The 16,615-nt window shown below is 37.2% G+C and overlaps 1 pseudogene; it reads left to right on the top strand.

Annotated features, from left to right (window-relative positions):
* Nucleotides 1–9,439: 9,439 nt before the first annotated feature.
* LOC149228827 (expansin-A8 pseudogene) lies at nt 9,440–9,841 on the top strand (annotated as a pseudogene).
* The last annotated feature ends 6,774 nt before the right edge of the window (nt 9,842–16,615 follow it).

Genomic DNA, 16,615 nt, shown 5'->3' with positions numbered 1-16,615 from the left:
AATCTCACAATAATTGTTTACGAACATACCTTGAGTGTTGGGAAATGACTAAAATTGTGTATGGCCCTCATAAGGAAGAGAAGATGATATTTTCGAAACTCTAGGAGATTGCGGTGACAGAGGTCCCAAAGTGCGGTGAATGGCACTTTGTAGCATGATGCCCCTCAACCTGACAGTGGGTACACCAAACATGAGGTCTCGCAAGACGTAAAGGTGCAAGATATTTTAACCTGTCTATCAATGTCATTATATGATTCAGAAGGCCCATAATATAAGTATTTGTTGAAGGCCCACCGATTCTGTAATGTTGCGAATAACTAGCCATAGCCTCAATTTGAATTTCTTACTCCAAAGAATCTTGAAGCGTGTTAATCTTCTGTTCAAATAGTGGAATAAAATCCATTGGCAATAGACCCTTGATAAAACAATATCTCTGGTGATGGGGATCAATAGGATACGATAATTTACTAATAACATCTTTGAATCGTTGCATGCATTTTCAAGCAGATTCCCCTTCCTGTTGGCTAATATCCAAAAATTCCTCCAATCCTTATTGATTCAACTATGGCAACTTAAACTCTTGAATAAACTCTTGTTTAACCTAATCGATACTAGCGTTGTGGTTAGCATTGACACATTTTATGGACCACCTCTATGCTCGATCCCACAATGTAGTTTGGAATTCAATGAGCTTAGTAGTATCCACAGTTTGATAAGCTCTCCAAAAAATTTCACACAAATACAAATGTTGCTCAACATCCTCACCTCCCCTTCCTACAAACTTTGGGTATCCAGTAAGTGAACCAGCTGGGACTCCAACCATAGTTACATGTGTTGAAGAAACAAGTATGAATCATTGGAAACTCTATTGAGAACAACTAGCTATACTTGGTTGACTAACACCACTATAAATACTTTTACCTTTAAGCGATAGCTGAAATTTAACATTTTTGTATACCTTAGAAAAGAGAAAATCCAGACTTTGATATAGCACTTGGGGAAGGTCAGGGAGAGGATGAGTCATCTTGCTCGATTGTGGAGTTCTACATTATGGTATTGATTCATCCTCAAAGAAAATATGCTTGATCATGAATTGAAAATCATCTACCAGAGCATCTTCATCTAGTATCCTAGTCAGACGAGCATCTGCTTCAAGCATCCTAAATCCTTCCAACTCCTAGTGCATTAGAGTAACCACTTTTGATCCTTCCATTCAGCTTCCACTGGTCATTCATATTATTCCACGAGAATAATCTGCTTCCTTTCTTCCATTATAAAAATCTAGAGTCTCAATTTCTTTGTTCTACATCACCGAACTCCTTACAACGCCGCCTATGCGCTGCAAATACCTTCTTCTAGCCCTAACTTCTAGCAACATTCTTTAACACCACTCTTCAGATATTCTTGCCCTCCACAACACTCTTAAATCCCCGACATTCTTCACCTCTTCTTGATTCATTATAAGAACTCCTTCATCCTTCGGCAGTAGCATGACATTCCTCTCTGCTAATCCATTCCCCTAGTACTAGAGACTTAAGTTGTCATTTAAGCTTGTGGAAACACCAACAAATTTTCTTCAACTAGAAATACTTTAATCGAGAGAGGGATCTCTTTTGTCAACCTTTCTTGTATTCCAAATTTTAATATGGCTTCTGCGTGAGAGAACGAGTGGTACTTCTCAGTCACAAATTCAATGATATAACCTTCAAGAGATGCGTTAGCACAAAAGTCAACAACTCTCATTAAATTTGTATCCAAGAGATGAAGATCGGTTAGATCAGTTCTCGTCCAATTTCTACACATCCTAAACTGTAGTGCAACTTGCTATTTATAGTGGAAGTGAGTCAACCAATTTTCTAACTTCTATGCGAATTCGCACCAGAATATCTCATACTAGTCACAAGCACATTCAAAGTACAATGTCTCTTCTTTGACCCAATTCAGATTCTTGTGTCTCAGTTCTTCCTGCTACAAAATAAAGTAATCAACCCTTTCATGCCTCCATTTTTGGATATCACGATGAGTATTCCGTGGTCACATGATCTAAATCCCTTAAGAAAACCATTTGTTAGTGAAAAAGTTTAATTTAAGCTTGAGTCAGGGTTAGACCGAGGGTGCCAACAAAGATGTCTTGGTAGTCTAACACTTCCTCGACATTCTTACCCCTTTCCAACAAAGAAGGAACTATAAAAGGATGTAGGGGATATAGATTTGACTAATTAGACCACATTCATTTACAACAATTTGAATCATGCACTTAACATTAAATATACATATGCATAAAAATTTTAAAAAGCCCATAAAATAGACAACTAAATATCAAAATTCCCATCCTCCATATATTATTAAACAATAGAGTTCATTTACTTGCGTGTGGATATCAAAATCGATCAAGAATATGGAAGCATGAAATTACAAGCTCACATCTCAAACATTACATAACACGAAAACGCTACAACATAGTCCCAACTTATACACGCACTGCCTATATTTGTTGGGGATTTTTCTGGTAAAATCCCAAAAACAAAAAAAAACTAAACACACAGAGGCAATGCTCTGTTTCCTTCTCTCCACAGGATCTTTGACACAAGGAAGCTTTAAAAAATTTTTATCTGAGAACAGAGTATTACATACCCAGAAAAAGATTTCTATTCTTTAAAACAAAATGCTTGATACATATTCATCCTCTTTGCTGAGAGGGATTCACCAAAAATACATTCAGCCAACAAAAATAAAACTCTGTCTTCTCCTGAGATTTTACACTGCTGGGTAAAATTCTCATTTTACATTTACTGCTGTGAAAAACATTTTACATATACTGCTGTAAAAATAATTTTAAATATGCAGTAAATTTTTACATTACATTCACAAAAAAAAAAATCTTTACTCACACCATACGATTCTTCATTCTTCCCTTCGTTTGGGCAACCAGCAAAAATTACATTTCAACCTGGGTTTTTGTTTCGCACTGCTGTGCGTTCACACATACAAAAATTAACTTCAGAAGAAAATCTCCCCTGCTTCTTCTCCTATGCACTGTTGTGCAATATTCGCCTTCGCATTATATAAAAGATGGTCAACACACATTAAAACATATTTCATATACGATACATCTGCTACCAAATAAAAAAAACTTACGTGCTTTTCTTACCCATACCTCCGTAAGAAATAAAAATATTAAAATTAAAACTTATACCTAACATCTACGACTAGCATTAACTTTTCATTAAATATTTTCTGAAACGCTGGTAAAAAAAAAATGTTTACTCCATGTAATATTCATTTGATGCAGGCTCGAATGCAAGTTGAATTGATGGACGATGGAGAATGCTGAGCTGAATCGGACGGTTGACGGCGATTTTGGGAGCCCCTTTTATGCTGAACTTTAGGCTCCGAAATGTCAGTTCTGCTGACGTATATAGAGGACCATGTGGCTGAGGATAATTGGATCGGGCTCGATTATATGGAAACTGCTTGCTGATCGAAGGCGGTCCGAAATTGATAGGTGGTTTTGCTGAGCGGTTTTGGGTGCATTAACTGCTGCTTCACGGGTCAACTCAGGCGTAGTACATACACTGTTGAAATTACGTTTTCAACACTCCCCTTTAATTTCAACTACTGGGCATTCGGTCATACCCAAACACTTTCTCAAAAATTCAAAGCTTTTCTGATCCGATGGCTTTGTCAAAATGTCTACTACCTATTCTTGAGTCCTGCAATGTTCTAGGATAATTTCTCCATTGTTCACTAATTATCTGATGTAGTGAAACCTTGTATGAATGTGTTTCATTTTCTTATGAAACACTGAATTCTTTGACAATGCAATAGCTGAGCTATTGTCACAAAAGATCACTGTCGCTTTTGCCTTCTCTTGGCCTAAGCTCCTCAACATCCTTCTCATCCAAACTGCTTGACATGCTGCTACTGTAGCTGCCACATATTCAGCCTCTACTGTAGACAATGCTACAATGGACTGCTTCTTAGAAGCCCATGAAATGGCTCCTGAACCCATATGAAAAACATAATCGGAAGTGCTTTTCCGATCATCTACACTTCCAGCCCAATCACTATCAGTGTATCCAATTAAATCTGAATGTTCTGAGACAGTATATAAAATGCCAAACATTTTGGTACCTTTGACATACCTTAAAATTCTTTTTGCTGCCTACCAATGTACCTCCTTTGGCCTCTCCATAAATCTGGAAATTAAACTAACAGCAAACATTATGTCAGGCCTACTTGCTATTAAATACATAAGGCTGCCAACAATACTCTTGTACAAACTAAGATCAAAATCCTTGCTGCTGTCCTCTCTGCTGAGTTTTAATCCCATTTCTGTGGGAGTGATCGCTGCTTTGCATTCTTGCATATTAAATCTGTCCAACACTTGATTTACATATCTAGCTTGTGAGATAAAAATTCCTTTTTCATTTTGATCTACTTCTATGCCTAAGAAGTATCTCAAGAAACCCATGTCAGTCATTTCAAATTCCTCTTTCATGACTGATTTAAAATTCTCAATGAGCTGATCATCATTACCTGTGAAAATAACATCATCAACATATAAGACACCAATTAAAATTTTACCATCTTTTTCTTTGATGTAGACGGTGGCTTCTCCTTCACACTTGTCAAATTCATTATCCAATAGATAGGAATCTATCCTGCTGTACCATGCTCTTGGCGCTTGCTTCAGCCCATAAAGAGCTTTCTTCAATTTTTACACTTTGTGTTCTTCACCTTTCTTCTCATAGCCTAGAGGTTGTTCAATGTAAACCTCTTCCATTAACACTCCATTTAGGAATGCTGACTTCACACCCATTTGGTAAACTTTCTACTTGTTTTGTGCTGCTATGGACAACACTACTCTCACGATTTCCATTCTTGCAACCGGTGCGAAAGTCTCCTCATAATCTCTCCCATATTGCTGCTTGTACCCTTTGACAACCAGCCTTGCCTTGTGTCTTTCTATTTTACCTTCAGCATTGCTCTTGGTCTTGTAAACCCATTTAACTCCAATGACCTCTTTACCTTTTGGTAGCTCAACCAAATCCCATGTTTTGTTTCTCTCTATGGCATTCATCTCCTCATCCATAGCTTCTATCCATTTCTTATCTTTAATTGCATCTTCGAAATGAATAGGATCATCAACATGACAATACAAGGCAAATAAGGAATTCATTCCTTCATCATAAATGTCACTTAGATTTCTAAACTTCTTACCTCTTTCATTTGGTGTGCAAGTGCTTGAAGATGCACTTGAATTTCCTCCTTGTGGTGTGCTTGGAGAAGCACTTTCATTTATCCTCAATGGTGTCCCTTGCTGTCCTTGTGTTGGCGTTGCTATTTGGGGATGCATTTCAGCCACCTCATCATCATCTTCATCATGAGACAAACAGTTTTTAACATTCATTGTTTTCTCTATGCTTCCATCCCAAGCTTCCTCTTTAATGAGCTGAACATCTCTGCTGACAAAAAATTTCTTGGTAGATGGGATATCCAACCTGTAAGCTTTGGATTCCTCACTGTATCCAATGAAAAGACATTTCTCCCCTTTTCTGTCCAACTTCCTCCTTAGCTGATCTAGTATGTGTGCATAGGCCACACATCCAAAAACTTTCAAGTGGGTGACACCTTGCTTTCTCCCACTCCATGCTTCTTCCGGCACTTTGTTCAACACTGGTTTTGTAGGACACCTGTTCAAAATATACACTGCACAATTTACGGCTTCAGCCCAATAATCATTTGGCAAATGCTTTTCCTTCAGCATGCTCCTTGCCATATCCATGATGGTCCTATTCTTCCTTTCAGCAACTCCATTTTGCTGTGGGGTGTACCTAGCTGTAAACTGTTTGTGAATTCCATTTTCTCTACAAAATCATAGGAATTCCTTGGAGATATACTCACCTCCTCTGTCAGTTCTCAAAACTTTTATATGCAGCCCGCTTTGGTTCTCCACAAGTGCTTTGAAATTTCGGAATTTTTCAAACACTTCACTTTTGTTTTTAAGAAAATATACCCAATTTTTTCTTGTAAAGTCATCAATAAATGTTAGGAAATATTGGTTGCCTGCTAATGATGGAGCTTGGATTGGTCCACATAAATCTGAGTGGATGATCTCTAAGGGTGCCTTTGCCCTTATGATTTTACCTGATGGAAAACTTTCTCTATGTTGTTTCCCCAAAATGCAACCTTCACAAAGGCTGTCTGGTTTCTCTATCAATGGTAATCCTCTTACCATTCCTTTTCTGCTTAACAAGTTTAGACCTCCAAAATTGAGATGTCCAAATCTCAAGTGCCACAACCAATTTTCATCCTTTGGCACACTTTGGAAAACCTCTTGGGTGACTGCTGCAATTTCTCCTTTTTTTTTCAAATCTGCCCTTATTCTAAGAGGGAACATCCTGTTCCTTGTCATCTTCACTTCAACAATGCATCGTTTGTTGGGTGCTATATCCATGATGGTGCATACATCATTTTCAAAGAAAACATTGTAACCTTTTTGAACAAGTTGTCCAATACTCAAGAGGTTACATCTCATTCCAGGGACATAGTAGACATCTGCTATGGTTTTCTTTTCTCCTTGCTTTGTAAATATTTTTACCTCTCCTTTTCCCATAACAGAAATTTTGCTATCAGTTCCTAGTGTGACTTCTGATTTCACATTTTTATCTAGGGCAGAAAAGAAGGCTATGTTTCCTGTGATATGTTTGCTGCAACCTGAGTCTAAAAACCATATGTCTTCACTGTTTGTTTCAGCCATGTTACAAGCTAACAACACATTATCTTGGCTGATGTTTTCTCTAGTGACATTTGCATTTTATCTATTACTCATATCATGTTGCTTCTTCCTACATTCACTAGCATAATGCCCATATTTTTTACAATAATAGCATTGGACATTGGATTTTTCATACCTTTGTCCTTGAGCATGATGTTTTCCTCTTTGTTGGTTGCTGCCTTGGCCTTGGTTCTGATTTGGATTGCTGCCTCTTCCTTGAGCATTTGCTGGACTGTTCCTTCCACCTTTGTTCTAGCTTCTGCCTCTTCCTCTCTTGTTTCCTCTGCCTTGACCTCTTCCTCTTCCAAAAGACATCTGGGTCTTGAAGGCTTGCTCTAGAGATGAGTTTTCATTTCTACTCAACCTCTGCTCATGTGTTATCAGTGATGCATGAAGCTCATCAACTGAAAAGTTTGAGAGATCTTTTGTCTCTTCTATGGTGGTGACAATCACATCAAACTTTGAGGGTAGGACCCTCAACAGTTTCTCCACAATCCTCATTTCTTCAAGGGTTTCTCCATGAGTTCTTATCTGTGTGACCAAACCAATTATATGTGTGAAAAATGAGTCAATGGTTTCTGACTCCTTCATGCTCAGATTTTCAAAATCTCTCCTCAGCAATTGTAGTTTTGTTGTCTTCACTTTCTCCATGCCTTGATAGGTTGTTTTGAGGGTTTGCCATGCTTCATTGGATGTCTTAGCTGCTGCTATCCTTGGAAACACACTCTGGTCCACTGCTTGATACAACAATACAATGGCTTTTGCATCCTTCTTCCTATTGCTCTTCAACAGATCTCTCTCTGCCTGAGTTAAGTTGTTAAATTGATTTTCATCTGCTGGTTCTTCAAACCCATATTCAACTAATTCCCATAAATCTTGAGAGATAAATAAAGCTCTCATGGTTATTGACCAGTAGTCATAGTTCTTCCCATTAAACTGTGGGAACTGGGTGTTAAACATACCCATGCTAGTGCTGGTGCTAGCCATTCCTTGCATCCTCAACTATGCTTCAATTTCTTGACTGTGTATTTTAAAACACTGACTGTTTCAGCAGTAACAAAAAGAAAACTTTGAGGAATACCTGAATCTTTTGCCTGAGACTTCACTTTGCTGGAGAAGATTTACTGCTGCAACAAAAGACTCCTCCCTTCAGCTTCTTGAACACCTTCAAAGAGCCTAAGCCTGCTCTGATACCACTGTTGGGGATTTTTCTCATAAAATCCCAAAAACAAAAAAAAACTAAACACACAGAGGCAATGCTCTCTTTCCTTCTCTCCACAGGATCTTTGCCACAGGGAAGCTTAAAAAACAATTATCTAAGAACAGAGTATTACATACCCAGAAAAAGATTTCTATTCATCAAAACAAAATGCCTGATACATATTCATCCTCTTTGCTGAGAGGGATTCACCAAAAATACATTCAGCCAACAAAAATAAAAATCTGTCTTCTCCTGAGATTTTACACTGCTGGGTAAACTTCTCATTTTACATTCACTGCTGTGAAAAAATTTTTACATATACTACTGTAAATATAATTTTACATATGCAGTAAATTTTTACATTAGATTCACAAAAAAAATTCTTTACTCACACCATACGATTCTTCATTCTTCCCTTCGTTTGGGCAACCAGCAAAAAATTACATTTCAACTTGGATTTTTGTTTCGCACTGTGCGTTCACACATACAAAAATTAACTTCAGAAGAAAATCTCCCCTGCTTCTTCTCCTATGCACTGCTGTGCAATATTCACCTTCGCATTATATAAAATATGGTCAACACACATTAAAACATATTTCATATATGATACATCTGCTACCAAATAAAGAAAACTTACGTGCTTTTCTTACCCATACCTCCTTAAGAATTAAAAATATTAAAATTAAAACTTATACCTAACATCTACGACTAGCATTAACTTTTCATTAAATATTTTCTGAAATGCTGGTCAAACAAAAACGTTTACTCCACGTAATATTTATTTGATGCAGGCTCGAATGAAAGTTGGATTGATGGACGGCGGAGAATGCTGAGCTGAATCGGACGGTTGACGGTGATTTCGGGAGCCCCTTTTATGCTGAACTTTAGGCTCTGAAATGTTAGTTCTGCTGACGTATATAGAGGACCACGTGGCTGAGGATAATTGGATCGGGCTTGATTATACGGAAACTGCTTCTGATCGAAGGCGGTCCGAAATTGAAAGGTGGTTTTGCTGAGCGGTTTTGGGTGCATTAACTGCTGCTTCACAAGTCAACTCAGGCGCAGTACATACGTTGTTGAAATTACGTTTTCAACAATATTCCCAACATGATCTAAACCTTGTAGCATTTCTCGCTTCCTTTTGTCTTCTTTTATAGTCACAATGGCTTGATTTAGTCTTAGATACCTCACTAGCTTGATCCATGGTTTTCCAATACCTACGACTATTACCTCTGTTCTCTGTTGACTACATCAAAATCGACTCCTAGATCTTCCACACATGCCCCTATATTCCACTGCGCAAGTTCCAATTAACTGCATCAAAATCGACTCCTAGTTCTTTGACACATGCCCTTATATTCCACTGCGCAAGTTCCAATTGACTGCATCAAAATCGACTGCTATTTCTTCGACACATGCCCTTATATTCCATTGTGCGAGATCCAAAACACTTCACTATGGCTTTGATTTTCCAATGCTATGTTTTATTAAGTTTTGTTCAAAACATCCTTCGCGAGCACTATTCCTTCAAACATAAAGGACCCAACACCAGAGGGGTGTGCTTATATCAGAATCTGTACAACCAAGGTTCTGAAACCGATACTGCTCCACTTAGCGTTTCTTTGTTCAACAACGCGTTCAGCTACGGAGCTTGCTATGAAATGAAATATAATGATGATCCCCAATGGTGTTTTCTTCGGACTATGATGGTCACCGCTACAAACTTCTGCCCGCCAAAGAAGGCTCTCCACAACAACAATGGTGGATGGTGCAATCCACTATTGCAGTACTCCGACATCGCTGAACGCGCGTTTGAAAAGATCACTAAGTGCAAGAGTGGGATCATCCCCATCCTCTAGTAATTAGATAGCCCATTCCTAATTTATGTCTAAACCTCAATTCTTCGTAGCCTACATAATCGAAATAACATTTTTCTTACCAGTCGGGCATGGTAGCAAAGTAGCTTGTGACTTTATTGTAAATTTCATATTTTTGTCTTTCAAGAACAATAAAATCATCCCTATGAAAACAACGTTATCATTATATGTTTGTATATTAATTAATTTTTGTGGGATTAACATGCAGGGTCCCTTGCTTGAAGAAGACAGCAATTCGTTTCACCATCAATGGGCAAATGCATTATTGTGGTATCACAAACCTCTTTTGCACAAGAAAACCGCTCTGTTGGAGGCCTGCAGAGGAGCTTAGACATTTTCGGTTCATGAGTTATCATGGTATCATAAATCTCTTCAGCACAAGAAAACCACTCGGCTATAAACTTGTAGAGGATCTTCGACATTTTCAATTCAAGAGTTTCATTTTTTATGTTTTTCAATGAACATAGACCCTTTATGAGTAACATCATAAAACTAGTACAAACATGCACAAGTGTGCAAATGGTACATAACGTCTTAAATAGACATAACGTTTTATATTGTTTTTCTTTGGGTTAGCATTCCTTTGTTGATTAACCAACCAACTATGGGAGTTGTGTAGAATTACAGTGGTAAGTAAACCAAATATGCTTTAACTCGCCTAATGACTAATCTGCAAGATTAAAATGCTTGGTAGTAATTGAAGGCTGTAAATCATCGCTAGCATGTGCCTCTATATTGATTACCGACTAATTTTCATGATTAAAAAATTTGGTAATAACTAATATACACAGGGAGGTGGAAGTGTGGAGGTTTTAAGTAAATGCATCTTCTAGCACATGTCTCCTCCCAAACACTTCGTCCCTCACATAATTATGAATAATTGATATATAACATAATTATGAATAATTGATATATAAAAATGGTTATGATGTCTTCATAACTGACAGTAATTAAGGGAAATAATGGATAAGCAAAAGGTACATATTTTAGAAAATCCCTCTTCCTCTAGCATTTTGGATTGTATCTTTCTTCGCACTTGTGGAGATGTAAGGATCATTGCTTTAACATATCACAATATTTCCTCTCGCTTTTGCTGAATCGATTTAGAATACTCAAAATGCCATGCATAGTGCGGAGATATGCAGTGACAATTAAAACCACATCTGTGTGGAGTCGGTACTCCATACTCGTTTTTTAATAACTCAAATTGATTTTCTTCTGCCAATTGGTAGAGGCAGAAAGTACCAGTATCTCAATTTTTGTTAGAAGTGAAGTTCCTTTTGCATGAGGAAGAACCAATGTCATGTCAGGTCAAATACACTAGACTGGACTCTGCCTCGTAAAGTTTTGATGTGATTTCAGGTTCACTTGTAAAATTTTGATATGAATTCAAGTTCGCTAAATTTACCGCGTTCATACTTAGACAATATTAATTTTTTACTGGAAAATATTAGTTAGGTTGAATTTTCTTGAATTTACAGCATAAATTTTTTATGCGAGTTCTCTATATTTTCGGGGTTTCTACTGCTCTTGGAAACCTAGACAATATTACAATATTACTTATTTTAAATTTTGTTAAATTTAACACATTTGGATTGTTTGACAATATAGTTATTTTGAATTTTGTTTCATAAGGTTGGTGATACTTATCATAAACTACCTTTGTAAATAATAATGAAGAACTGATATAGTGTCAATAATAATATGATTCTCGATAATAATATCCAAATCATTATACATGACTGACTAAACAATAATGGTGGATATCTAGTTAAAATCCTTGATTGTGCAGAAAGTGCGTTGCAGCTTGACATCGAGTATTTTTGCCGGTGGCCTCTATATTGTTTAGAAGAGGCCTTTCAAAAGATGCCCCTTTCAACAACTCTACACGATGACAAATGTCCTTTTCATAGTAAGAAGAACGGAAGGGTTATATGCGTAAAGTGACAAATTTCATTTTCACATTAAGTCGAACTGAAGGATTACATGCATTTAACTTAAGCAGTTGCAAATGTGGAGCATCAAATATCGGATCCTCTTTAATTTTCTTCTCCCCTTTAGACTCTTCGTAGGCTAAGTGCCTTAATTCCTCCGAATCTTCATTTCAGTATTTGTTAGCTTTACTCCATGAAACTCTGAGTCATACTAGTGTGCAAAGTATCCATACCTACTACATTCTGCTAAAGCATCTTCACTTGAAAACAAGACTCCTCTAATAGCTCTAAGGGCTTGCATCATCCATTTATTAGCAGCAGAAAAAGAAAAGTCTCTACAAAACTAAGTTGTTAAAACAACCCAATCTATTGTCTCATCTTTGAGCTCCTCCTACAAATACCAAGCTTACGAAATATTCCCCAAAGAGTGAATAAATAGATGAGGACACATTTTAACCGCTATGCCATCAACCCACTATACAGAACAACAATGCGCAACATGGTCATGGAGAGAAGTATGACCATTATAAATAGGGACATTGCTTAGAAGCTCATTCAGTGCAGAAATCAATATGACAAAACAATTTTAACAGTGTTCCATTCTTGAAGTTGATATCAATGAGTTTCCCACCATCTCGTGGGAGTCACTTGCAAAGAAACACTCATTACAGGGATCTTCTGACATTCTTCTATGCAAGAGTAAATTTCTTTAATAAATTTTACAACAAAATTAGAATCATTAAAAATAGGATGCTCGCGTACCTCAGTACTAATCCAACAGACACATCGAACAGTAGCACAATGTCGGGAGTGGATTTCATGAGCACCTTGTTTCCAATCTTCCATTGCAGCCTCAGAGCCAACTTTAGTACTTTGAATACTCCTCCAACTGATAGAACCAACTATTGTGGGGTTAATATAATCTTCTCGCTTCCCAACGGTTAGTTGATATAATTGGTCCACTAAATTAGGGGATTCAACATCATCCACAAGTTCGATAAATATTGAACATTGATAAGGATCAAGAGGTTGTATAACACACATTCCATCCACTTCAAAATTCATAATCTCCCACTTCAAATCAATGACTAAATAATTCTCAAAATACCAGATAATTCCCAATAAAGCCGGGTATGGATATTTATCCCCAATAATATCAATAACTTTGAAATATGCATAAGTTTTAACACCATCTATATCAAACTCAACATCCTATAATCTTCCAATAAAATAATGCAATATTGGTTTTCCATTCGCAAATGAATATGGGAATAGACCAACATGGTTTTTCCGAGAGCTTCTTAGGTTTTTCTCGGTAAAATATTAACATTCGACCCCAAATCCAACACATATTTCTTGATTTGAAACCCTGTAATCTAAGCCTATACCTAGAACTCCCTTCCAATCTGCTTCTTAGTCCTTTGAACCCATCCGGAATCCCACTCAAGTAGGTGTGGAAAAATCGATTCCTTAGAGAACACATCATCCTTAACAATAGTCTTCAACCTTTTCCACAATTGACCAGTGAGTTGTTCATCATTCATAATTTTTAAGAATAACTTAAACGAATCCATTATCAATTCGAAATATTTTGTCGACTACATCTCCTCATGTATCCTTACTTTTCCTATTTGTTCACTACGATGTTCTTGTGACTAAATTAATTGACGAAAAAGTTCGGCTGCATCCCTATAATACTCTTTCTTCTAATTTGGATAATAATATTTCCTAGGAGATGCAAGTCTTATAATAGCATGCTAATCAGAAGTTCCAATATCAATTCTTGTCTTGTTCCCTCCCATGATAACAATATTGATATTTTATAGCATTGTAGGACTAGGGTCATAGGGTTCTACAGAAACTGTATTGGCTCCTTTAGCCTAGTTGTGTTCTTCCCACCGACCAATAAGTTTAGGGAAATCTTCAGTTGCATGGGTATTCATGTGACAGTAGTAACACCAAGGTCTTTGTGGCATAGGGAATTCTCGAGAAACCTGTCCTTCCTAATAACAATTATAACATCTAATTGGAATTCTTCCACCCATCCTTCCTCCCCTTGGAGATCCACCACCTCACCCTCGAGGAGTCTAATTCACTCGAAAAGTAGACCGGTCCAGACGATCGGTTAAAGAATCCAAGGACTGACATTGATTCGTAGGGTGATTAGGTGATCCACAAAATTCACAAAACAAGTTATTTGGAACATTGGAATACTTTTCTAGAATAGGACATAACTGGGGAAAATCACCAAAACATTGACAAATCTCACAATAATTGTTTACGAACATACCTTGAGTGTTGGGAAATGACTAAAATTGTGTATGACCCTCATAAGGAAGAGAAGATGATATTTTCGAAACTCTAGGAGATTGCGGCGACAGAGGTCCCAAAGTGCAGTGAATGGCACTTTGTAGCATGATGCCCCTCAACTTGACAGTGGGTACACCAAACATGAGGTCTCGCAAGACGTAAAGGTGAAAGATATTTTAACCTGTCTATCAATGTCGCTATCTGATTCAAAAGGCCCATAATATAAGTATTTGTTGAAGGCCCACCGATTCTGTAATGTTGCGAATAACTAGCCATAGCCTCAATTTGAATTTCTTACTCCAAAGAATCTTGACGCATGTTAATCTTCTGTTCAAATAGTGGAATAAAATCCATTGGCAATAGACCCTTGATAAAACAATATGGGGATTAATAGGATACAATAATTTACTAATAACATCTTTGAATCGTTGCATACATTTTCAAGAAGACCCCCCTTCCTGTTGGCTAATATCCAAAAATCCCTCCAATCCTTATTGATTCAACTGTGGCAACTTAAACTCTTGAATAAACTCTTGTTTAACCTAATCGATACTAGCGTTGTGGTTAGCATTGGCACATTTTATGGACCACCTCTATGCTCGATCCCACAATGTAGTTTGGAATTCAATGAGCTTAGTAGTATCCACAGTTTGATAAGCTCTCCAAAAAATTTCACACAAATACAAATGTTGCTCAACATCCTCACCTCCCCTTCCTACAAACTTTGGGTATCCAGTAAGTGAACCAGCTGGGACTCCAACCATAGTTACATGTGTTGAGGAAACAAGTATGAATCATTGGAAACTCTATTGAGAACAACTAGCTATACTTGGTTGACTAACACCACTATAAATACTTTTACCTTTAAGCGATAGCTGAAATTTAACAAATTTGTATACCTTAGAAAAGAGAAAATCCAGACTTTGATATAGCAGTTGGGGAAGGTCAGGGAGAGGATGAGTCATCTTGCTCGATTGTGGAGTTCTACATTATGGTATTGATTCATCCTTTAAGAAAATATGCCTGATCATGAATTGAAAATCATCTACCAGAGCATCTTCATCTAGTATCCTAGTCAGACGAGCATCTGCTTCAAGCATCCTAAATCCTTCCAACTCCTAGTGCATTAGAGTAACCACTTTTGATCCTTCCATTCTGCTTCCACTGGTCATTCATATTATTCCACGAGAAGAATCTGCTTCCTTGCTTCCATTATAAAACTCTAGAGTCTCAATTTCTTTGTTCTACATCACCGAACTCCTTACAACGCCGCCTATGCAGTGCAAATACCTTCTTCTAGCCCTAACTTCTAGCAACATTCTTTAACACCACTCTTCAGTTATTCTTGCCCTCCACAACACTCTTAAATCCCCGGCATTCTTCACCTCTTCTTGATCCATTATAGGAACTCCTTCATCCTTCGGCAGAAACATGACATTCCTCTCTACTAATCCATTCCCCTAGTACTAGAGACTTAAGTTGTCATTTAAGCTTGTGGAAACACCAACAAATTTTCTTCAACTAGAAATACTTTAATCGAGAGAGGGATCTCTTTTATCAACCTTTCTCGTATTCCAAATTTTAATATGGCTTCTGCGTGAGAGGAGTGGTACTTCTCAATCACAAATTCAACGATATAACCTTCAAGAGATGCGTTAGCACAAAAGTCAACAACTCTCATTAAATTTGTATCCAAGAGATGAAGATCGGTTAGATCGGTTCTCGTCCAATTTCTACACATCCTAAACTGTAGTGCAACTTGCTATTTATAGTGGAAGTGAGTCAGCCAATTTTCTAACTTCTATGCGAATTCACACCAGAATATCTCATACTAGTCACAAGCACATTCAAAGTACAATGTCTCTTCTTTGACCCAATTCAGATTCTTGTGTCTCAGTTCTTCCTGCTACAAAATAAAGTAATCAACCCTTTCATGCCTTCATTTTTGGATATCATGATGAGTATTCTGTGGTGATCTAAATCCATTAAGAAAACCATTTGTTAGCGAAAAAGTTTAATTTAAGCTTGAGTCAGGGTTAGACCGAGGGTGCCAACAAAGATGTCTTGGTAGTCTAACACTTCCTCGACATTCTTACCCCTTTCCAATAAAGAAGGAACTATAAAAGGATGTAGGGGATATAGATTTGACTAATTAGACCACACTCATTTACAACCATTTGAATCATGAACTTAACATTAAATATACATATGCATAAAAAATTTAAAAGGCCCATAAAATAGACAACTAAATATCGAAATTCCCATCCTCCATATATTATTAAACAATAGAGTTCATTTACTTGCATGTGGATACCAAAATCGATCAAGAATATGGAAGCACGAAATTACAAGCTCACATCTCAAACATTACATAACACGAAAACACTACAACACAGTCCCAACTTATACACGCACTGCCTATATTTGTTGAGGATTTTTCTGGTAAAATCCCCAAAAAAAAAAAACTAAACACACAGAGGCAATGCTCTGTTTCCTTCTCTCCACAGGATCT

This window comes from Pinus tabuliformis, chromosome J (assembly GCF_031772625.1).
Source record: "Pinus tabuliformis cultivar Carrire ecotype Pingquan chromosome J, CPIR1, whole genome shotgun sequence".
In the NCBI taxonomy this organism is placed as follows: Eukaryota; Viridiplantae; Streptophyta; class Pinopsida; order Pinales; family Pinaceae; genus Pinus; species Pinus tabuliformis.
Note: the sequence above shows the minus strand (reverse complement) of the source record. Positions and strands in the feature narration are given on the sequence as shown.